Below are 24,785 nucleotides of genomic sequence, written 5' to 3'. Positions count from 1 at the left end.
GTGGGCGGAATCCCTTACTTCTCAGCATGAGAAACACAAGGTGTGGCGTGTGAGCGTGTGAACTGGTTGTGTAATGCATGTGTTTCACGGCCAATGTCTGAGACTTGAGAGACCTTAAGTACATCTGGGAATGTGGGTCTATGTACCAGTACCAATGGGAACGTGGGTCTATGTACCAGTACCTCTGGAAATGTGGATCTATGTACCAGTACCAATGGGAATGTGGGTCTATGTACCAGTACCAATGGGAATGTGGATCTATGTACCAGTACCTCTGGAAATGTGGATCTATGTACCAGTACCAATGGGAATGTGGGTCTATGTACCAGTACCTCTGGAAATGTGCATCTATGTACCAGTACCAATGGGAACGTGGGTCTATGTACCAGTACCAATGGGAATGTGGGTCTATGTACCAGTACCAATGGGAACGTGGGTCTATGTATCAGTACCTCTGGAAATGTGGATCTATGTACCAGTACCAATGGGAATGTGGGTCTATGTACCAGTACCAATGGGAATGTGGGTCTATGTACCAGTACCTCTGGAAATGTGGATCTATGTACCAGTACAAATGGGAATGTGGGTCTATGTACCAGTACCAATGGGAATGTGGGTCTATGTACCAGTACCAATGGGAATGTGGGTCTATGTACCAGTACCAATGGGAACGTGGGTCTATGTATCAGTACCTCTGGAAATGTGGATCTATGTACCAGTACCAATGGGAATGTGGGTCTATGTACCAGTACCAATGGGAATGTGGGTCTATGTACCAGTACCTCTGGAAATGTGGATCTATGTACCAGTACAAATGGGAATGTGGGTCTATGTACCAGTACCAATGGGAATGTGGGTCTATGTACCAGTACCAATGGGAATGTGGGTCTATGTACCAGTACCAATGGGAACGTGGGTCTATGTATCAGTACCTCTGGAAATGTGGATCTATGTACCAGTACCAATGGGAATGTGGGTCTATGTACCAGTACCAATGGGAATGTGGGTCTATGTACCAGTACCTCTGGAAATGTGGATCTATGTACCAGTACAAATGGGAATGTGGGTCTATGTACCAGTACCAATGGGAATGTGGGTCTATGTACCAGTACCAATGGGAAGCCAGGAGCAGTACGCAAGCTCTGAGTGCACTGAAAGCTTGCTAAGTGTAACTTTATTTATTTTTAAAAGTTCTTGATTAGGTGTTATGGAATAAAAGTCATAAAGTTTCATAAGCTGAAATTACTATGAACCCCCCCCTCCTCAAATATACTGGATATTACAGCTTTGAACCCACCCAGAAAGGCAGGCTAGGAACAGCAGGTGCACTGCGTCTCTTTAATCCAAGGTAATGTTTTGCTTTCCTCTGGGCTGGTAGGCTTTTCTTTCCCAGATCACATGGTATTGTTATTTATGGGTTTTCAGCCTCAATCTTGTACAGTGACTGTTCATATTTGGTGGCGCCCAGCTGAGAGATCCATCACGGTCGCGTGAGCACATTGGGAAATCTGCAGGCACCTTTAAAGCGATGGTGCGCCTTTATCCTTGCAAAGATGTGATCCTTGGATGACCCAATGCAGACTGCATGAATTTTTTTTGTTCTCAGATCTCCCTTTTTATTGCCCAAATACACCTGAAGGATATTTGCCAGCAGGGATTTCCAGACTGAAGTCATTCCAAACTCTTGTCTATTTGCATCCAAAAGAGGCTCCTCCACACCTTTATCTCCCCGCGACACCCCCCCCCCCCCCCCTTCCCCGCATTATCGTAACAGCTGCCTTCAGCAATAAGGAAAACACATTCATATTTCAGAGAGCTGGGCATGACTTTAAAAAAGGATCCCACCAATTTCGGATGTAAATTTTGGTTTAATTAATCAAAGTGATTTTATGCGCATTAGAATAGAACTTTATGAGGTCTAACAAAATTTCGATTCTATGACTGCAAACGGAATATTTATTTCTGAGTCACCTCAGTGAAATTTTCTTTTAAATGTGTATCATAAAATTAGGTAATAGATAATATATAACTCGAGTGAACAAAATGTAATAACACAGAAATCAAATACAAGAGTGGACACAAAACGAACAAAAACGTGACATAACTTTTTTTCCTGTGACAAAAAAGCACTGAAGCCATTAAATGTTTCTCCTGTATCTTACTGGGGGACAGCCGACGCACACACATGTGACAGACATAGCACACATGTGACAGACATAGCACACATGTGACAGACATAGTACAGTCATGTGACAGACATAGCACAGTCATGTGACAGCCGACACACACACGTGACAGCCATAGCACAGTCATGTGACAGACATAGTACAGTCATGTGACAGCCATAGCACAGTCATGTGACAGCCGACGCACAGTCATGTGACAGCCATAGTACAGTCATGTGACAGCCGACGCACAGTCATGTGACAGCCATAGTACAGTCATGTGACAGCCGATGCACAGTCATGTGACAGCCGACGCACAGTCATGTGACAGCCATAGTACAGTCATGTGACAGCCATAGCACAGTCATGTGACACTGGAATGGCGTCTACAGCATCAGCCACATTAAAATCGCTTCATCCGGACGGTACGGAGTCACGAGGCAGAATCTCTGAAAGCCTGGGAAATGCGTACGTCGGTGTAATGATCGTCTGGTGAGTGGATGTAAATCACCAGTTCAGAATGGCTGTAGGTAAGATGACTGATCACTGAGCCTTATCTACTCAGCCCAGTTTAACTCATGTTGAAGAAGCTGTAACGCAACCTGGGATGGATTCATTGTTCACAGAGACCCTAATATCATAATTTATATATCCGTATGCATACACACACACACACACACACACACACACCAAATTTTAAATATATATATATATAATTATATATTTAAATATATATATATAAACCCCACAACATAACATGATTGACATACTTTGCCACCCAAGAGTTCAGGTACAGTGTGACTGTACAGTTTTCATGAATCTGCCTGGCAGCTTCAAGAGGAGACAGAGTGAGATGTGTCCGTAATCCCTGAACGAGTTCAGTGTCAGCAGTAGCTCCGCAGCGTCGGTCGGTGTAAGCAGAGAGCCATCCGCACTGGGAAGCAACGCCTTCCATTAGAGCAGGAACACAGGCCGCACCCTAAGCGAAGACTGTGAGTCATACTCTCTGACTGTCATATAGACAGCACTCGTAAAGTCACGTGCTTACTGGGGCCTGTAGAGAGATAGGCAGGTTGTCACATGACATTTCAGCCAAAGGTTTACGTAATGGGAATGATGCTGCATGAATCTAGGCTTGTGACAGATTAGTTAGAACTGTTGCTAGCAATAGACTGACTAGTCATTTAAAAAAGTCAGATGAAAAAGCAGAGCAGAAAGCAGAAGAAGCTTGTCACAGAACACCCAAATATCTTAAAGGCATTAGCAGTGTTTGCCAATCCGGTCCTCGGAGACCCACAGTCGGTCCATGTTTTTCTCCCTCCAAGCTCCCTGCCAGACATTCCACATTTTTACTCCCTCCGGGGAGCTGGGAGGGAGCAAAAATGTGGAATGTCTATGGATCCCTGAGGCCCGGATTGGGAAACAATGGTATTAATATATTACTAGAGATTTTTCCAATAAAGGTCACAGTGAGGAAGAACATACCGCAAGAACTGCTGATTTTCCTTGTGATGGTTGACAGCATTTCTCTTCAGCTATATTCTGAAAAGAAATACTCAATATTCTCTCTTCTGACTCACAGAGAGTTGGACGTACACGAGTCCCTATCACATTCCTGTGATTTAGCAATCAGGAGCAAAATGCAAAGACATAAAATGCCAGCTAATTAGAATGAATATTCTGAGGCTTACTGCATTTTGTACATTTTCATCATCGTGCTAAGTGACGGCTGGCAGCCTCTCGGCCGCGAGACCCATCAGCCCTGCGGTTTTTGTATAAAGTGCCGTGAATACAAACATGAGCAGGCAGGAACTCAGAAGTGCTATTGTTTGCAGTTTTCACAGCAATAAGTCTGCCAGTGGCAATGTTTCCTCCCCTGCTCTATTAATGGACAGAGGCTGCCAGTGGCTCTTTGGACGTCTCTGCTTCTCATATTGGTGTCTCTCAGGATGGTGTGCAGCTCAACTGTTTAGGGATCCGCACCCATGACCAGAAGGTTGTGATTTCAAATTCCGTGGCCGGCATAGTAATTGTAACACCATGGGGTCCTTCAGCGCGACCCTTAACCCCACACTGGCTGACCCCGGGCCCTGACCTCATGGTATCCAAACCAGGGATCATCACGCCGTCTGTATGCGGACAAATGTGTCCGAGGCAAAATGTTCTGACTGAGAAAAAAAAAACCCATACAGGCTACGTTTTTAAATCCCGTGTCGGTGGTAAAAATTGCATTTTGATAGAAATGTCCGTCAGAATTGGCCATGGTATTGACGCCTGCCCCCTGCTTGTGCATTACTTCATGGTAAATGTGGCTTTACAGCAGACGTGAGGCAGGTAAAGGGAGAAACACCCATATTGTGAAGCTCTGAGTTTTTTGCAAGTTGCTGAACCCTCAGTGACAGCAGCATTGGGGCGGTATAAAGACCCACTGAGTGCACTAAATCAGATTGAGACCCATATGTACAACTGGCACTTTGTTTTTATCCTGCGCCCCCCTCGCCACCCCCACACCTGCCATGCAGAGAAACATGCATAGTCATGCAGCGCCACATGGGGGCCCAGGGACTGCCGTCATGGCCCAGAAACAAGAGTATAAATAGTGATTATAGGTGCAGTCAGGTGCTGAGAAGAATGGCATCAGCCTTTTGTGTGAGGCAGCTGTTTACATGGTTATCCGTGGTGCCAAGCGGAGCTCAACACTGACAAGAGAGTTTTGGCCCTGAATGCGGAGCCCACTCATGAGGCAGAAGCAAATGAGCGACTACAATGGAAAATGGACAAGATATTTTTAATGTTACATCAGGTCTCAATAATAACCCATATCAGCAATAACACATTTTCTTGCCTTGTGAAAAATTCTTAGAATGAAATTTTATAACTAGAGTAGCTGCCATAACTAGCTTTGCCCCTCTGTTACACATTCACTTTCTATACTGCTAACAATCTGCAGCTTTGGCACCAAACAATCAATAATCTAATCAGTGTTTTGTTAGCGCTGTCTGTCGCTGTGGCGACAGCTGCTCGTCGTCTCATGCCAGGCGGATTTATACGCACGTGTCGCTCATTAAGCCTTTTTAAACAAAGGTTTGATTAGCAGTAACAACCATTAGATATTAGCCTAACATTAAGCTATGAAAACTAAGCAGCATGTTCTAGCTTCTTCATCACAAAGATAAACTTTGCCAAGCCCAAAAATATGCTGCTTAGGCTGTAGCCGTGATACGGGGTAGCAGAAAACACAGAAAACCCCGTGTCCACTGATACACACTGCTGTGCAAAAGTCGTAGGCAGCCGAAAAAAATGTTGAAAGCACAACAAAACTAACAAGAATTTCCTTTGCTTTACAATAAGTCACAGATATGTTGTTTGACTAGATGAACACAGCTTGAGTTCCCAAACCTCTCCTCAGGTGCACCTCAGCCATGCCATATATTTGTTAAATTTCACTACTAGCTCAGTTAAATTATTAATTTCATTAATCGACGAGGTATTGATTTGCCAAACAAAGTGTGCTAGTGTCAAAAATTACATGAACATATTAGACGGTTGCTGCAGATCCTGGGATGAGGGTTTGAAACGGCCGAGCTGACACACTTTACGGGCATAAAATTATAATTTCACACCAACAAGAAGATCATTTATACCTAATTTTTGTTTAACTGCCTCACACATCTGCACAGCGCTATATACACACACAACCAAATGTGAGAACTGTATCACAGTCACGTGACGAGCAAGTGGAAGGGCTCATGCCTGTCTGATACCTTCACCCGACTTGGCTTGGCTACAGCCCTCCAGGGATGTGAAGCGATGCCTCTTTCTGGAGGGGAGAGCTACGGGGAGCCTAAATCTGAACCAGACACTTGTGCTATACTGATTTCAGCTCTTCCTGGGTACGAGTCTAATATCAACCTACTGACTTTGAAAGTCGTGCTATAATAAAACAATCATAATTGTTGTTCTGGGGGGCTGCAGAGCTACAGGAGAGAATTTTAAATCCACAGCATATTTTTTAAGTTGAGGATTTAAGGAGACTTTAAGCAAACCAGTATATCTCCTGTCGGGTGCCTGGTATTTTCCGACAGCTGCGAGCTGTCAGAGAAGCAGCCCTACTCCGCGTGGTGGGCTGCACTGTATAGAGAAAATCAAATCGACACAGTCGTGTCAGAAAAACATATATGCTGCCTTCTCTTCAGGGCAGATGTGGAGGGGATGCCAGCAGTGTGAGCTGAAATGAAAGTGTATTGGAAGAATAAGCATTAGCTTGGAAAATCTATTAAATTGGTGCGAAAATATACAAGCAACTGAGGTCTAAAGAGTTATAGGGAACAGAAAGTAGCGGCAGCTGAGGTATGGAATGAGAAACAATTTAAAGTCAATTACATCAGGACTACTAAGTAATGTGGAAATAATTCAGCACAATTTCATATCTCAATATTAACGGGGGGTGGGATTAACAGCCTTTGTAAAGTCATACACAGATATGTGAAGAGAATAGGACAGATGATGTACAGCGATGGACGTATGGAGTCCTCACTGCATTTGCAGCATGTGCCATACTTTATGATCAAGGGTTATTTACATGGGAAAAATCTCGAAAATGAATACGCTATACTCTTGCATCAACAGTACCATAAAAATACCGTATTCTGCAAAAGATATCTCATATTATACAACTTTTAAAGGAAATGCCGTAGAAAGAAGAGGCTGAATATGGCTTCCACTAACAAGATTCAAAAGGTAAGCATGAAATTCGAGCACCTTGTGGTTGGATGTATTCATTGCACCCTGCGCCGTATTTATTGAATGTCGGCCCCGTCACAGAGGAACAAGAGCAGAGTCTCTGAGAGCCGGGGAGCCTGTCCTGCATATCAGGCTGAGGCATCAAGGCCCGTTCCCTCGAATACATTTAGAACAACACACAACAGAGGCCCTGCACTGCCGACGGCAGAATAAAGACCTTTATTTAGCCATGCCAGGTGCATGAAGCCAGCCCACAGAACAATGCTCACTGGGCTGCAGGGAGCCAGAGGAGAAGAGAGAATTCTCTGTGTGCATGAGCCAGGGAGGGCCGCAGCCCGGGCCACTGGCAGCGGAGACGTACGAGACTGAGGGGACAATTTACAGGTAGTGTGGAACGAGGACCCGGGAACCAGGGCAAGCATTTCCACACGATTTCAGCGGACCGCCGCCTGTTCACACTCCAAAACGCTGCGCATATTAATAGCTGATAAATACAAAGTGAGGCGTTCCTGGCATCCACGCAATCAGGAATAACACATTTATAGTTATATATGCTGTTTTCTATGCTATTAATTAGAGCGTCGCAAATATTGCATCAAAAGGCAGCAGGCAGCTCTTGTAAAAATGGGACAGAGAAGTGGGGAGGGGTTGTAGGGAGGGAGAGAGAGATACCTAAAGAGAACGGAGGAGAGAATGAGATAGTAAAAGAGCTGCTTTCTGTGGACCTCTATTCTGAAAAAGAAGGCATCAAGTAGCACCACTAAAACACTTCTATATTTGGGCGCTCATAGAACTACACAGGGACAAGCGAAGGGCGTTCATATGACACACTACCCACACCCACCCCTTGGCCAACACTGGTCACTTAAATTTTCTCTCTCTCTCTCTCTCTGTCTCTCTCTCTCACACACACACACACACACACACACACACACATACAAACACAAACGAACAAACACACAGACAGACACACACACACAAACACCAACAAACACACACACACACAGAAACACAAAGAAACACAAATTCACACACACACACACACACAAATAGATTTGTAATTATGTCTTTGTGGGGACTCTCCATTCATTTCTACGGGGGAAAACTCTAATCCCAACATGACGACCTTAACCCCTACCCAGTCATAACCTTAACCATAAGTAACCAAACAAAATATAGGACTTTAGGCACTTTTAGTTTTTTGATTGCATTCACAGACTTTTATAAAACTGGCTTTTCCATTTTTGTGGGGACCAAAAAAAATGTTACCGGGTTGTATCACATTATGGGGGAATCTGGTCCCCAAATGTAAATATCGCATTTCCCCCTCATTTGGAGACACTTTCAGGGTCCGTAACTAAAGAAAGAGGAAATATGTGTAAATTACAGTGAGCTGTTCCATCCGCTGACACTGTGTCATTGCCCCACTGGCCGTGTACTGGAGCACCGCCCCACTGGTAACCACTCACACAGCACTATTCATAAATCACTGCCAAATGTGCCACACTCCGGCTGCCCGAGATCATGAAGCAGCCTTTACTCAGCATTTCATACAAGGACTCAAAGTGAGGACATTAATTTTTAAGGAAAGGGAACACCGGAGGTTTACGGAAAACCTAACACAGGGACATTTGCCGCTAAAAAAAGTTATCATTTTAGCTGATACTGGATTGTTCCGTGCAAGAAAGAGCAAAGGACAAAGTGACGTTGGGGCTTAGCAACCCCCCCGCCTCAAAGTACAGCTCGGTGGCAGAAAAGAATTGTGCTCTGACAGACTTTTTCGCATCCGTGGACGTGCATTCCCACCATAATTCAAAGGTGAAGGTACATTAAATCTGACAGCTGCACTTCCTTATTCACTGCGCTTACCTGGGGCCTGTATTACAAAAGTAAACTGCCACTTTATTCATTTTTGGTGCCAATGATACTTCGAAAGATAAACTACTGTACTCTGGCGTAGTGTTGTACTGTATTACTCAAGACCGGTTTCAAGACCACTTTTTTTGCGGTCTTGGTCTCATCTCAAAATTGACTTTATTTTGATTCAGTCTTAGACATGGAGGACTCAGGATTTTATTTCAAGACCAGTCAAGACCATTCTGGCAAAACTGCTCACAATAATGTGTTAAGTGATGTTAAAAAATGAGAACGAATGTTGAATAAATAAGTTTAATATAAATATGGTATAAACAATATAAGTTGTTGTGTGGGTGCTGTTACAGGAATGAGGACAAGAAGGTTTAGACCAAAGCTATAGTGAAATAGGATGGACTCTGCACACCAGATGATGCTCCTGATTTTTTACTTTGCTACATTCTGTGACATTTAAGGCCCAGTCCTAAATGTCTGATAAATAGCTTGGGCCTGAAACGTCACATAAGGTAGCAAAATATTAAACGATTTGAGAGCATCATCTGGTGTGCAGACTCCATCCTTTTTCTCTGACTGTTTCTGCTGGCCAGTAGCCAGAGTTTATCAACCGATGTGTGTGCTTGCTGTTGGTTTTCACACTGAGACCAATCCTATGCCCTTGCATCATACAGTAGCCATATCTGTACTTTACCTGTCAAGAAGCATTTATATTGAAATAAGAAAATGTCCATGGTTCAAATTATATTGTGATACAAATTTTAGGCCATACTGCCTAGCCCCAAGATGGTGCTTATGCTCCACATTTTATAGTGGGTTGTGTTATGTAAACTTTAATATGTTTCTGATCTTGACTTGGTCTAGCCCTGCCTTGGGCCTTGGTCTTGGTTTTGTCTTGGTCTCGATGCACTCTGGTCTTGGTAAAGCCTTGGTCTCAGTTTACGTGGTTTTGGCTACATCATTACTCTGGTGTGAAATTTACTTTCTGTGGAATGTACATTCCTAACTTTCATCAGAAGATGATGTTGTTTTGCATTTATATTCTGGAACTAGCCGACGCGTCAAAATTAACACATTCACCTTTTCAGCTTTTCCCTTTTCACGTAATATTCCACCTACAGTTTGTCACTGGAAGGAGAGGAAACAACAAGCTTACCTGTTTTCTGCCAGCAAAATACATAAATGTTATCTGAGAAAAAGGCATTCAAAATGATGACACTAAGCAACTGGTTAAAAACACTTAATTTGGACCAAGAATTAACATCTGCACAGATTGCAATTGTGTATCATGGTCAGTTCTGAGTTGATCAAATCCAGTACTGTACTGTAGTAATGTGTTAGACAATGGTGAAAAGCTTATTTACCTCCAGTCTGATGCATCTCCTTTGTTTAAGTTAGAATGGCTGTGCTGCATAGCAGGTTCTTGCATTAGTTCCTAAAATTAAAGAGAAAAAAACAACTTCAATGTGAAATTATGGCTAATAACAAGTTACAGACATTTTATCTGAGTCCCAGGGTATTAAATGTGACGTTGTTACCCAGATTCTCTCCTGCTCTCATAATCAGGGCTGTGTACGAACCAGCTTCATTTTTGAATAGTTCTATTTGTATATTTCAGAATTACTTGGCAAAGCTTTTTATAACCTGTCTGGGCATAAGTGCCCTGGCATATAAAACTCCTTTCTTAACTGTGCAGTTTTAATTGATATCGGTGGTCACTGGTAGGAGCTAAGAAAGATTTCCATAGATGACAATTTACAGAGAAATGCCTGTGCATATTGTTCATCATTTATATGTTATTGTTAATGTTAAAAGTCATGTTTTATCAATGAAATGTCCACAGTGAGAGATCAGCATTCTGATTGGTTAAATGGCTTCACTCCCAAATGCATGCTCCTCCCTCTCCACAGCTAGGCGCCGTGGCAACAATCTCTTATCTCCAACATCAACTGAGCTGGCAGGACCAACACAGAGTCAATAAGTGCCCTCTTACAGGTCAGAAGAACGCCATGTGGCATGGAAATACGCCTAATGTCTTAATGGTTTATACGCCATAACAACTGGTTTCCTGTAGAAGAAACTATAAGTTAATTTGTTGAGAACAACATGTCTGACAATAGCATGTAACTCTATTTGCTTTTCGGTGCAGGGATCTTCCTACGTTTGCATTCCATTTTGTAGCCTTTATGCTTCTTCAGAACAGCGAGGACAGTGTGATGCCTCACTGGGTAGCAGTTGTGATCCCAGTCTTCCAGCATTAGGGGTTCTGATGCTGCCTCAGAAGATTCAACGTTTTTCCACTGGTCCCACTGGTTTCACTCCACAGTCCAGTTTAGGTAAAAAAAGATGTCTCTGAATTGTCCTTTGTGTGTGTTCCCTGCCATGTGCTCTCGGGTTCTTGAGAGAGGGCCCAGAATTGTTCTGACCTTGGTTTAGATAAGTGGTTCTGGGAAAATTGATGGATTGATTACTAATGGTCAGACTATTTTTAGATTTTTGGTCTTTAAATTACTATTTCTCCCCAAACTCATGCCAATGGTTGGATGCTTCTTGCATTTCAATCTTTGTATCTCCATTTCCACCAAGACCTCTGTGTGATATTGAGGGGCATACTGACGCCAGCGCCAGTCTTCATTTCACACAGCATTTACTACTGAAGAGCTACAACACTCTACAGCTCATAAAGATGGCATGTCAACTCTTTCATCTAGAATTTAAAGATCTCTAATCACTACAGCATTTCTTGTACATCACAGTAAATAACTACCGGTTTCTCAGGTAAATACCTGTCTCCTTCATGAATCATTAACAGATACTCACTTCCACTGTCAGTCATTTAGGAGGTAAGATTACAAGTTAGAATGCTCCGAGTTAAATTAGATACCCGACAAAACAAATAGTGACTGTTTGCACCATTGAGTATTAAACCTCTAAATAGTTCAGGAGCCAGACGGATATTATTTCAGAACTAAGTAACCTCATCTTTCAAAGTTTCTGTTAAAAACTGGAGTCAGTCATTTCAGAGATGACTTAACCTGGGAAAAATCTAGAAATAAACACTTTGGATCTGCTTAGTGCTGCTAATCATACTATGACACAGTGGCCTGTTTCATACAAAGGAGCAAGCATGCTGCATCGGGCAAATAAAGACGTCATAGACACAAACAAAACCAATAAATACAAAGTTGTGTGCAAACAGCTCATGGTAGCTTACAGGAAATTGTTCTTGGTACAAACAGGCCTGCTGGGTAGTGTAGTCTATTATCCCTAAACAAGGAGCATCATATAAGGAAGTGTTTCTTAACTGATAGTTCGATTTTCAGTGGGCTGCAACTATTGCTCCAGGAATAATGTGGGTCCTGAGGCCAGTTCTGAACCCCTGGCATGTGGGTTTAATTGAAGATGTGCACTGTGTGATCATAATAAAAAAAAGTGTATTTCAACATACAAATGGGATTGTTGGTGTGTTTGGAATAATCTGGGCGTTTTCTTCGTTCCTATAAATCTGGGCCAGTGAAGTAGAGAGGAAGAGTGGAAGATACATGAATTTGCAGCCCTGATTAAGACTTGAGGAACTTGATGAGATTTAGAGAACCTGATTTTAAAAGGATAGCTGGGTTCTTGTTCTCATATATCCATCCCCTGTATTGTGTATGTTTCAACATAGTGTAGTAGCACTGTGTACCTGACCGCACACACTGTGAGTTTTATCACAGACATCACCTTTTTGTGAATACACTCACTGCCGAGGTTCCTCAAGTGAGTCCTTCCCCCTTGGACAGGCCCTTGCACAGGTAGGATCTTTACACAAAACAGCAAAGTCCTGTGCACTACAGACAAAGCGGTCTTCTTCCTCTGCACCACTGAGGCATGCCAGAATCAGGAAGCTCAGTGATGATCCCTGGATTGCTCGTTGTACTGGAAAGGAGTAAGCGTTTAGGTCAACAATGAACCTCCTAGAGTGCATTCCAGGAATCAGGCAGAGGGGTTACTGCCAGGTTCAGTTTAATCTGTCTGCTTGGACAAACGCAGCCTCATGCAGTTAGTTTGTGCAGAACCTGAAGGAGACCGGTATCTACCTGTGAAACCGGTAGTAACAGGAAAACCACATTATTCACAAGAATAGCATCCTTGGATGTAAGTAAGTATCTATATAATACAGGGCCGATTTTGTCAAAATAATGACAATTTTAAGGGCTAATTCAATCTTTCAGCTACTGTAATTCAATCTTTCATGCTATGTAATATTTAGCAGGGTCGCATTCATTAACTCCGGTGCAAATCAGGAAGTGGAACTGGAGTTGGGATTGCAAAAAAAAAAAAAAAAACTATGGGGAACAGAATTTGAATTGAATTCGATCTTCAGGGAGATTTCAATCCCAGCTCCAGTTCCATTTCCTGATTTGTACTGGATTTGACGAATGCATTCCAGAATGGCCCCAACCCTCGTATCTAGTATAAGGATAATTTTAACAATGGGTATCATCAGTAAGGATGCATTTCGTTTTTTTATTCACTTATTCTTATATATTTCTGCAGGGTCTAGGCCAGCCTGTGACCCAAACCTGGATAAGCAGTTAGAAGAATGACTGGGGGTGGATGCAGGGGCGGATTATCTCCTCTGGAGGCCCCCCAAACAGGCCACTTGAGCTATTTTTTGGATGTGAAACTGAAACGAAAGAGAATTAAAAACAATACGTCATCAATAATTCTGTACTGAAGAATCAATCAGGGATTATATTCAACCAGATATGGGATTATATTCAACCAGATATGGGATTATATTCCCATTTTACCAGAGATAGGGTGGGGGCCCTGATTTTGCTTGGTGGGACACGATTTTGCTGGGACCCTAGCCTGTACCCTTGGATGGCCAATGTATTATTCAGCCACTGGATGGATAGATATTTTTGCAGTAATTGTTGAACTTTAGCTCATGGCTTCAGATTTATGTTAATAAACAGATTTTATGCTAATTAGAGCCTTAAGGTTATGACAGTTCCACGACCAAAAGCTGCTTACAGCACCTACCGCATGGATGCTGTGGGAAGGAGAAATGAAATGAGAGCAAAGACTGGGACAGAAGCAGGTCCGCATGCGCTTGGTTTTCAAATGCTACCGATTTACAGCAGCTGCCCTCCGGCAACAGGATGCAAACGTCTTTGCGTCGTTAGCAGAAGAAATCGTCCAGCACAGCATCTGCATGTCGATGATCAGAAACAAGATGCTGCAAGTCAGACAGCGGCGTGTGACATTTCATTTCATTTTCCAACCTTTTGCATCCCGCTAATAGATTCTAATACAAAAATTCAGTCAGTGTTTCACTGTTTCAATTCTCATATTACAATCTTCAATTGCCATAATTCATTGCCATCATCAGCACTGGGCCCAGGGTATTATCACTGAGTAATAGTCTTTTTAAGAGAAACTGTTTCCCAAATGAAGTTTGTTTTGTTCTTCTGTCACACATGCAACTGGATGACAAAAATCAAGGCTGGAACTTCGAGAAAATTAAACATACACTCACATCCCTGGATGGTGTCCACAGCAGGCGTAACAAGGAACACATTGTACAGTGATCCAGCACTAGCATGCCTGGAAAACACCATGGATCCTTAGGGCCAGGCTGTTTACAGAAGATCCCGGCTTAGCGTACTGCTTCATTAGAACACCCTCGTCACCACGGTGATGACACGGCATGCTGATGTCTGCAGAAAACCATTCGCTTTCACGTCACATGCCAGCGATGGAACATTCAAAGTCATTCCATGGGGCTGTTAAATTTATTGCCATCTGCCAAGATCGCCATTCTGCAGACCTTCAGTATCAGTGCTCTTATTTCGGGGTCTGAACAGAAAACCCGCTCGGCGCGCTGAAGGGCAGGCTTTTCCCGTGGCACATGTCAGGTGTTTCTGCCGGCAGCTCCACAGTTACAGGTTCAACTCCCCGTTTTGAAGAAGCAGCAGAGCGACTGGAAAAACACGCGTGCCTGGCATCCCTGACCTTCGCTTCTCCTGTTTCTTCCTGCTCACCGAGTCTGAGCCGAGGGAGGAAACAGGACTCCAGGATCATTCTGAAGTCAAATATTCCATAATACCATAATCTCCACAGTAATATAAGCAAAATGAAAGCTTATATTTAATCTAATCATCTTTATGTTATCTTCCTTTGTTCTTGTTCTATAAGAATCCATTTAGCATTGTCTAAATAATGACAGGCTTCTGTAGACATTGTATTCAACCTCCATAGTACCTGTATGCATATTTTGCATGTTTTACTGCAGGTGACTGATGTAAAAGAACACTGATGTTTTATAAATGAAGTGCAAACTGCTCTGGTGTGTCCGTTTCTTACTTACAATGTGGTGCTGTGCTAGGTTTTGGTTCCTTATTAACCTCCCTCGACAAAGTCCAGAAAGGTAAGTGGACAGAGCTGCAGGCTCACTGTAGTCAGGAGTGCAAAATTGCACCATTCAGCCAAGGGGTGGGTACGGCAAGCGGCCAATCAGGGCGCCAGTAATCACATTCCTCTGCGTTTGATCACAGAGGGGGTGGGGTTTATTATTAGCTTTACAGCCCCTAACAAGCAGCTTGCCGGATCTGTGTTGCGACACAATTACTTTCGCAGCACTACAGCTGGGCATCTATGGACATGTGAGAGGTGATTAAAATTACCAAGAGTATAATCACACTCACTGGTTCCCTACAGGCACAACAGCAGTCAAATAGTTCCATGTTTCATAACCGCCGCTGCTCCTCCCCCCGAGCTTTACACTGATTTCAGTTAATGTGTACGCTTTTATTTTACGCAGACGATTCGCATAAATTAAAGAGCGGTTATCGTGGTGTTGGCTGAGGCTGTTCTTGTGCAGATCTCTGCTGCCAGTGTCGCTTTTTGTATTGTATCGTTTCACGGTGGCTGCTCTCTTGATTAAGTGAAAATATATATATATATATGGGAAAGGGCAGAAAGAGCGGGATGTCTGCGGAGGGAATGTGGACAGCTGCTCCGCGAGTTACTAGATATCCTGTCGGCGGTAACGGAGCCCACTCCCTGTGAGCCTCCTGCCAGCCCTGGGGAGACCGAACTATAGCTGAAGGCCGCTCATTGTTTCCCGCTAATTGAGAACAACGAGGCCCGGACGGCGAATTCAGGTGAGACCCGGGGGTCAGAGTCACAGAGCTCCCAGCTGCTCCACCGAGAGACTCAGAAATGGTACTCTGCCAACGGAAATGAATAATACAGGCAGGACACGGCGAACCGAAACCCGAGACGCAGCCTGTATTCAGAGGCCTGCGGACATGACGGCCTGCCCATCCTCTTCATTAGATTTTAACGCCGGGGGAGCCTGCCGCAATCCAAAGGACAAGCCAGATTGTCCAAGACGGCAGACATTTCCATGTAATGTCACAATGAAGTCATGGAATAAACATACGCGGAGTGACACAGATTCTGCCACACAATTGAACTAGCTAAAATAAATATGAAGTGTAGGATGACAAGTGTTCTGAATGTTTGTTTTGTTTTTGGAAATAATGAGGGTGGGATGTTTTGGGAAAGACGCAGGTCTGTTCATCTGGATCACGGTTCCGTGTCTTTGCAGGGGCGTAAAATGCGTGTGGGAATGTCAGTACATTGATATATGTACAGCATGTAGGTAAATCACATTCTGCACAAGCAGACAATTCAGAAACTTACCTGTGTTACGTCTCTGCGACCAGTATAGATGAAGACTGTAACCATTTCATGTCAATGTAATGCAACACTGAGCACCTGCAGAATTTAAAATATAAAGCTAAAAACCACCTTTCACGCCTCTGCCATTCATCAGGTGTTATTTGTCACACACATGAGCATTATTACACTGTACACATGTGTAGCGAAATGCCTTTTCCAGCTGCTCCCTGAATTACACTAAAAAAAACCTAATATGATAAAGAAATAGTTAATGCAATTTAAATAACAATAAAAAACACAATGCAATATAGATGCAATAATATAAATGTGTGTGTTTATGTCATGCAGATGTAAAATGAGAAATGTCTGGTGACTGTATAAAGTTTGTAAAAGAGGTGTTAACTGTTAAATGTTCTAACCCTCCTTCAGTATACGGACAGCTTGGCAGAAGAGACCCGATTTCTCAGTGTTGGCCTTCAGATTTTATTAATAATGCTTGAATTTGAACATTGCATTAGTTCTGTGTTTTATGCGACACTGAAAAGGCAGAGGATTAGCATGATAATACCATGCATTGTGTCAGAGTCTGGGCCGTGAACCACGTGACGTGTTGTTTGTACTGACGTGAACCACCTGTCTCTCACTTCCACTGGTGTCTTCTGCTTTTGTTTTGCCAGTATCTACGGAGCGTATCTTCGTGCCTGTACCTGGGGGGAGGGGCGGCACGGCTTTAGGCATTGTCCTGCTCCGCTGAAACACCAATTAAAGGTGTCGTATTTTGCAAAAACACTCTTGTTGTCCCTCGTCACCGCCATCTAAATCCGAAAAGGGGAACGCCAAACGAAGCTGTGGTCCAATCAAGCAAACAGATCCCCGTGTCATGTGACTGTTTGCCCAACCGCCCAGGTGTTCCCGCAGCTCGGAAACGGTAACACCCAGTGTTAGAACAAGGCCAGGTGCAACACCACCGTATAAAGAGCGGCTCGCTGATAGCGGATCAGCCGAGAGCGGCCCGCTTGGAAAAAGAGATGCAGATGAGGCATGTGAATCAGAAAAAATATAAAATTAAAATGAGCCCCTGAATGTGACGATGGCAACAGTGAGACCGGCGCTCAGAGGCTGCTGAGCATTAAATGAGTGAGTTTCTCTCCCTCGGACCCTGTGGAATCGGGGCGAGAAGCCGTCCTCACATTACCCACAGCCATCCTAATTGTTTTCTCCCAGACCTTCTCGCGCCTCATTCGTTATTCCACCTCCACGTTCTAAACATCCTACTTTATAATCCCGCTGTAAGGGATGCTGATGTCCTTTGCTCTTTTCAAATGGAAATAAGCAGAAATAATAATTGCCTATTCAGCCCAAGCTTCAACGGCTGAATCAGACCTCGGCTATTTTGATGTGAGCCAGCTCGAATCCCTCTACGACGCTGCCGGCGAGCCCCTATACAACGTTTCTTCCCGGTACTTTGAGATCCGAGTGTTTTTTAGACGCTTATATCTTTCTGATCTGCTTGATGGATATTTAATCTGCCTGCGTCAAAGCCAGCTCTTGGACAGTCTCTTGTTCTCACGCAGAGAAGAAAACAATTACTGCCCCGGCGTCCCTACTGCTTTCACGAGCAGATCGCTGCACTCTCGGCCTTGGGGGGGGGGGGGGGGGGGGAGTGAGGTGGGTGGGGCTCTCTGACCTCCACCACAGCAAGGGCAGCTCCATGGCAAGCAGGGGGAACGAAGCCAGTTTTCTGAGGCTCCCAGTCTGACGCCCTGCCAGGTATTCAGCTGCCTCCTCATAGGCCTGCAGGAGGAGGGCAACGCAGCAGGAGTCCCTCCCCAAAAGGCCCGCAGGACGAAGAAGCTGCACACAAGCAGACTTTCAGCATCTCAGTGGGATCCCTGTGGCTCTAGGGCTCATTTAACAGCACCTCCTTTTACCTCCTTTTCCCGAACAGCTCCTTTTACAAAGGGGACTCTCATTAGGGGACTATTTCTTACAGTCTTTTATTTAATTTCAGTTCATTCAGGTCTTTTAATAAAATATAACATAATATTTAACTGAATTTCTAATTCAAAATTAACAACAAACCACAAACTGCAAAAAGTACATCCAATTCCCAGTGAGAGTGAAACAAACCGCTGTCCTGCCATCTCATAAACACCAGCCACATTCCCTATAACCATCTCCTCTGCTGGAGGAGTGTGATTCTGCTGCTGTAAACACAGAAGTGAGAACAATGTGTCAATTTTGTATAGATTTTCATAGGCTTAATTTGAAGACGGTAGCGATCACCTTTTTATTGTTCTGTTCTATTGCAAGAATAACTTAGTGAGCTATATCTTTATTAGCGTTTCATTTTTTAGATAAGGTCTGTTATACCTTACTCAAGAGTATATTCAATTCAAGAGTCATATTCAAAGGAGAAGGTTCTAGAAAAGAAACTGCACATTCCTGTCAAGCTCTATGGCACCACTGAGGTGTTCTATGCACTGTGAATTTTCTAGGACGGCTGTGTAGACCAGGCAGAAGCTTGCACTTTTCACTTCTCATGCCTTATGCTCAGTAGATGAGCAAAATATATACAGCATCATTACAGCATCTTACATACCGCTGTCTCACATACAGAACCGTCCCGCTGACATTGCGCACCACCTCCACAACAGCTAAAAAAAAACATACAGTGACCTCCAAAAATGTATCGCTCGGCTGGGAAGATGCCAGCAGAAGTCTTCTCAGTTGGACCAGACCCATTGCTTTGACCACCCAAACCACTAATCAAGGGAAACTGAAGCAATTAAGCAAATGAGACCTGGCCGCAAAATCAATTTTTCTCCATCGCCTAGCTTTCATTTCATAGCCACTCTTGTCATATCAGCAACAGGTTAGAGAGACGATGATGGATGCTGTTTTCTTGCCTTCTTCAATTATCATAGCGTCACATTCCTGATAATGTTCCGGACGCTGAGAAAAAAGGGGAAGATCCTGATCCCTGTCAAATCTAGGTGGCGTTTTTCCTCTCCTCCACATCATAGTACAGCTTTAAAATTGCATCAGAGGAGGGCAGAGACGTGAATTTCATTTCACAGCACAGCTCACAGTGCTGAATCTAAATGTAAAGTCAGAGAAGCGCCTGAAAAAAATAAAATAGCGATTTGGCTGCCGTTGGATTCGCCTTCCTCGAGCCCCGGTGGACCCTTGGGACTCGTCACATCAGCGGTGGGGCCAACATGCAGAGAGACCCACGGTCCAACCAGAGCCCATGAATCATGATAAATCAGTTTGCCAATTCAGTAATTACTGTGTGAACCTGTAAAGAATTCATCATCAATAAAAATACAAGTCCACTACTAAAAATGAACCGAAACGAAAAGGCTTTTTTTAAGCCTGGAAAATGAACTACTCAATTACCTGTAAGATTACCTGGATATAGCAGACTGCCGATTTGCGGAATAATTTGTATGCAATGTAAATACCTCGTTTTCACAGTTTCTTTCACGCTGGCTCTGTTCTTTCAGCCCAGTCGCGACTCTGGTTTGCCGTGTCCTTTTATACGCATCTGGACACATTGAAAGAAGTCGTGCGCATTCTCAATACGCACTCCTGTCGGCCAGCGGGCCGCTGTCACAGTTACCAACAGGAGGCGTGCCAAGGTTGACCGGAGAAGTGCTGCATCTGCTCCTGCGTGAGTCGGCCTCTGTGCTTCACCCTAGTGTGGTTCAAAAAGCGAGATGCTGTTTAGGTGACAAATAAAGTCATGATTAGCTATGATTGCTGTTGATAATGTAATCAAAGAGAATCATTGGCCAAAAAACGCAGAACGTGGATGTCTTGGAACTTATCTAGTGCTATTACAATCCAGAATGGCTACGCAAAATAAATAGCTAACACTTCCATGACTGTAAATAAACCTTATTTATGGTAGCATCACCCAATTAGCACCCAATCTGAAGGCAAAGCTCTAAGTGTCCGGTCAAGGAAAAGCTATTTGCTCTTCTCTTTTGCAACGTAAACCTTGAAATATATCATTATAATCCCATATAATACGCTGGCCCTGGTGACTTGCCACTGGAAGGTTAGAGGTCTCAGAACATAGCATTTTGTCAGCCTTGACAAAGATTTGTGGTTTCATCCTTCACCAAGGGCATATTTCGAAGCCCCAAGAACGCGATCACAGTTCCCTCTCCTCCAGCTTCAAGAAATTAGGAAGCTGCTGACCACAGCAGTAATATCTACATTATGTCACATTTAAATACCAATATAACGGGAAAAGCTTTTGCAATTTATTCAGTGGAATCATTTTTCAGTCCTGGAGAATTATGAAGTACTGTTAGCTGTTTATCACCATCTGAAATCTCTAAAATCCCCAGCGTAGCCATCGCGCTTTATGGGTAATTCATCATAAATCTACTCCATTTTGGCCCCTCGTTGGTTGGCCATGAAAGGCGCTGCATGTATTACTTATTTTGAAGAGTAAATTTGCTCAATTTAACAGAGCTGTGATGAGTAAACAGTACACAGTAAACATTCAGGGAGAAGCATGGAGACCTGTGATGAGCTGGTCAGGAGATCTCAGAGGTGTGTGAGAAACCTAAAAAAGCACTGAAAATAAGCTTGGATGAATACAGGATACAGAAGACATTTAAAAAATACGTAAGCAGTAAATGGAAGTTGGAAGGATGAAGAAAAATAGAAGAAGATTTTTTTTGTATGTGTTTTGCAAATTACAGATATACATAATAAAACTTTTAAAAAGCTCACAAATAAAGTTTTATTGGTGTGATACCGGGACTGGCAGTGGTTAGCACTGTTGCCTCACACCTCTAGGACCCAGGTTCGAGTCTCACCTGGGTCACATGTGTGCAGAGTTTGCATGTTCTCCCCATGTCGTCATGAGGTTTCCTCCAGGTACTCCAGTTTCCTCCGAAATTGCTAAATTGCCCATAGGACTGCGTGTGTGTGTGTGAATGGTGTGTGAGTGTGCCCTGCGATGGGCTGGCCCCCCATCCTGGGTTGTTCCCTGCCTCGTGCCCATTGCTTCTGGGATAGGCTCCGGACCCCCCTGTGACCCAGTAGGATAAGCGGTTTGGAAAATGGATGGATGGTGTGATACCTGTGTGAGTGTTTCAATCTGAACCCAGTCCTTCATCTGCGAAGCTGCGCATGGCTTCCTGCTGATCGTGCTCATCTTCCTTCAGTTTCTCTGCTTTCCTTTTGCCTGTGGATTTAGGTGTGGCTGCGATTGTCCTCTCTGACCAAATGTACCGCTTTAAAATAAAACTCAACAAGAGCAATAAAGCGTAAACGATAAATGACTAAGGCTACTGTGATGAATAAACAGAGGGACCCACAGCCCTTACCAGGGCAAACAATGGAAAGGTCTATAATGGCGAATTCAAAACATCAAAAAAGTACTCTGTTTAAACATTTGTTTCCTGATAAAGGCTATGGGCTCCCTATGACACTGTATGGGGTAAGCGGTTATAACGCTCTCCTTTTTCAATATAACAAAGGCTGCTCAGACATTTAAAAAGGCAACAAACTGTACATATAAGCATAAAAAATCTGTTTATATTTTAACTGAAATCATATACATACTCTTACAGTATATGTGCTCTGCAACTAAAGGGCGTATGAATTTGAATAGATTTAACATAATACAACTGTACAGACCCACCTGAATGAATGTTATCACTCAGCTACACTTACCTTCGCAGAAAGCATAGTTTTAAATTGCAGTGCATTTCCTACTCGTTTAAAGCAAAAGAAATTGCTTTATTTCAGTGTAAAGGGGTAGTGCACATTTGGCTATTCGAGAAAATTGTACTTGAGGAGCCTTAAAACTCCCAGAGCAGTGGTGAGATATGAGTGGTTTGATCCATTTGACGACCTCTATACATAAGAACATTGTACTCTCTAAGACATATGCAGCCGCTGAAAATTAATGCCCATGACAGCAGCTAAAAATGCAAAGCAATAAGATTATATGTTATTATTACTTTAAGCCAGGGTTCCCCAATTCAGGTCCTGGGGGGGGGGGCAGTTTGCAACACAGTTTGCAGATTTCCCTGCTTAGACATACCTATTAAACCTGGTAATTAGCTGATTAAGGTGTGTGTTGAGTAGGGAAATCTGCAGACTATGTCGGATTCTGGCCCCCCAGGACTCAGAATTGGGGGGCTCTGCTTTAAACTGTCACATTAGCTGAGGCAGGAGGTCTATCCACTGAAACGGGAATCGCACTGATGATCGGGAAAAGAGACCTGAAATTAATCCTTATTTTTGTTGGCCTTGCGCAGGCCAGACAGAGAGATTTTTTTGCAAACTGACCCAGGACTAGTGTCCACTCAGCAAAAATGAGCTCGTGCCGCTGCAGACGCACTATAATCACAGTGCCGAGGTAAGCAAAGAGAAAACTCCGGAAAGAGAGCAAGCCCAGCGGCATCCCATTCAGGAAAGAGAAGGACAGGCCAGGTCCTAAAAGCTCAGATTACAGGCCACATAAAGGGAGGCCTGTATCAGCAGGGCGTGCAGCATCGGCGTTATGCTAAACTCTGTGTTTTCACCACTGTTAGTGTGACGAATGCTAGCAGAGCTGGACCTCCCAATCTAGCGTGGACCGATCTGGATGCATAATGTTGTCCAGTGGAGTCAGGGTGGGAGGGACAAACAATATCCCATTCAAGCAGGAGGGTGCATAAAAAGGCAAAGAAAGGAGAGGGAGGCGAGGGCGAGGGTAGGAAAGTTTTCAGAAACTGCACCATGCTTAGGTGTCAGCAGAATCACGTAAAGCACCGCACACCATAATAGGCTAAATAATGATGAGGCGGACGGCAGCTGATTGAACGTCTACCCTGAGTCAGACCCCTATGGTCAAGTAAGGTCATGTCAAGTGGATTTCATTGTCATACCACCCGTGCACATAAATATGGCGCAAACAGCAACAACAAGGGTTTTCAGAGTAGTAAAAGTGCAAAACCTAGGATAGTGCGAAATGGGGAGGGGGGACAAACAATAAATACATCAGCCACATAACAGGGTACAATAAAAATAGGGGTATCAAAGGCCCACTCCAGCTAGATCACTATTATTGTGTTCAACTACTACATATTTTTGCTATTCTTGTCTGGCTGTGTCTAAAAACCTTTTGCTAAAGGTTGTTCACCCACGTGATTATGATGAGTGAGAAAGGTTCACAGGTCAAGGCTAAACCAGTGATTCCTGTCAAAATCCATGCTGAAAGTCATACATCATTCACACAGAAGATACACATGCACAAACACTGTAATAAGTGCACAATCAAACATAAAAGTATCCACATGGAAAGCTCTACAACGACTAGAATAACTGATTGGGTCACCAAAAGTTTCTAGCAGACAGGCAGCATATACCCATGTGCCTCTTCACTTTTTTCTAAAAAAGATGCCCGATGAAGGATATTTGTGTGCCAGTCCTGTGCTGATTGATCCAGTGAGCCATAAATAGTTTGTAGAGCTGGCAAAGTCCCATCGGAGCCTTGATTTGATACACAGAGTTCATGGGCTTGCAGGAGCCAGTCTTATTTCGTGCACGGCTGGGGTGCAGAGGAGAGACAAATTACACCCCTGGTGGTACAGTTATCCCACTATCTAAAAATGGCAACAGGGAACATACTGTACGGAGTATCATTGTAGAACCATCCCAGAATTAGTTAGCGGGTAGAGAGAGAGAGAGTGAAACAGAGAGAAAGAGAGAGAGAGAAACTGCAGGATATCCAGGATGAAATGGTACAGAAATGTAATGCATATAAATAAATGATAAACACCCTTAATCAGTGCCTGTGACAGTGTGCTGTGAGATTCCTGTAGAATTGTCACAGGCTCTTCACAAATCCTCACCACATTGTCTTCCTGCTGTCCAAGCTGCAAAGTGAGGCCCAGTTTCCCACAAAGCCACATTCTGTTAGTCCCCCCCTCCTCCCCCCCCCCACAGCTGCAAATGTGCTGATACTGTACAGAAAGCTGCCATTATACATCATGGCATTTAAAAAAAAGAAAGACAAAATTCCTTTTCTCACAGACACAGCAAGTTGCATAAAGTCAACATGTTGCTATGTTAGTTTCAGACAAGTGATGCTTTGTTTGATGTCACCATCCATCCACATTGCTATCTGGAAAGCAAAATGGATGCCTGATTGAAGCTTGGCTCAGCAGTCCTAAATCCTCCAAAATCGTATCCAGAAAACCAGCCAGACTCCAGGGCCAGTTGACTGAACAGCTTTACAATTCTCCGGAATCTATCCATTTGACGTTTTCATTCATCCGCAGTGAGTGGAATGTGTTCGGCTGACTCAGTATTTGT

The 24,785-nt window shown here is 43.6% G+C and overlaps 2 long non-coding RNA genes across 17 annotated transcripts; both read right to left on the bottom strand.

Moving 5' to 3' along the window:
• Positions 1 to 1,848: 1,848 nt before the first annotated feature.
• On the bottom strand, positions 1,849 to 15,213 carry LOC125742593 (uncharacterized). 15 transcript variants are annotated; one of them, XR_007398141.1, is made up of 4 exons: positions 14,305 to 15,206; positions 10,142 to 13,976; positions 3,651 to 3,707; positions 1,849 to 3,219 (listed from the first exon to the last, which is right to left on the bottom strand). It is a non-coding gene; the product is annotated as an uncharacterized LOC125742593 (long non-coding RNA). The 15 variants fall into 15 exon arrangements; XR_007398151.1 differs by having other exon boundaries at positions 1,849 to 3,707; positions 10,142 to 10,212; positions 10,939 to 13,976; XR_007398154.1 differs by having other exon boundaries at positions 1,849 to 3,707; positions 10,142 to 10,212; positions 12,501 to 13,976.
• Positions 15,214 to 18,437: 3,224 nt separating this feature from the next.
• LOC125742980 (uncharacterized) lies at positions 18,438 to 24,384 on the bottom strand. Of its 2 annotated transcripts, none has more exons than XR_007398250.1 (2): positions 21,559 to 24,384; positions 18,438 to 20,179 (listed from the first exon to the last, which is right to left on the bottom strand). It is a non-coding gene; the product is annotated as an uncharacterized LOC125742980 (long non-coding RNA). The 2 variants fall into 2 exon arrangements; XR_007398251.1 differs by having other exon boundaries at positions 18,438 to 20,154.
• Between the last annotated feature and the right edge of the window lie 401 nt (positions 24,385 to 24,785).

The sequence above is a fragment of the Brienomyrus brachyistius genome, chromosome 5 (assembly GCF_023856365.1).
Source record: "Brienomyrus brachyistius isolate T26 chromosome 5, BBRACH_0.4, whole genome shotgun sequence".
NCBI classification, from domain to species: domain Eukaryota; kingdom Metazoa; phylum Chordata; class Actinopteri; order Osteoglossiformes; family Mormyridae; genus Brienomyrus; species Brienomyrus brachyistius.
Note: the sequence above shows the minus strand (reverse complement) of the source record. Positions and strands in the feature narration are given on the sequence as shown.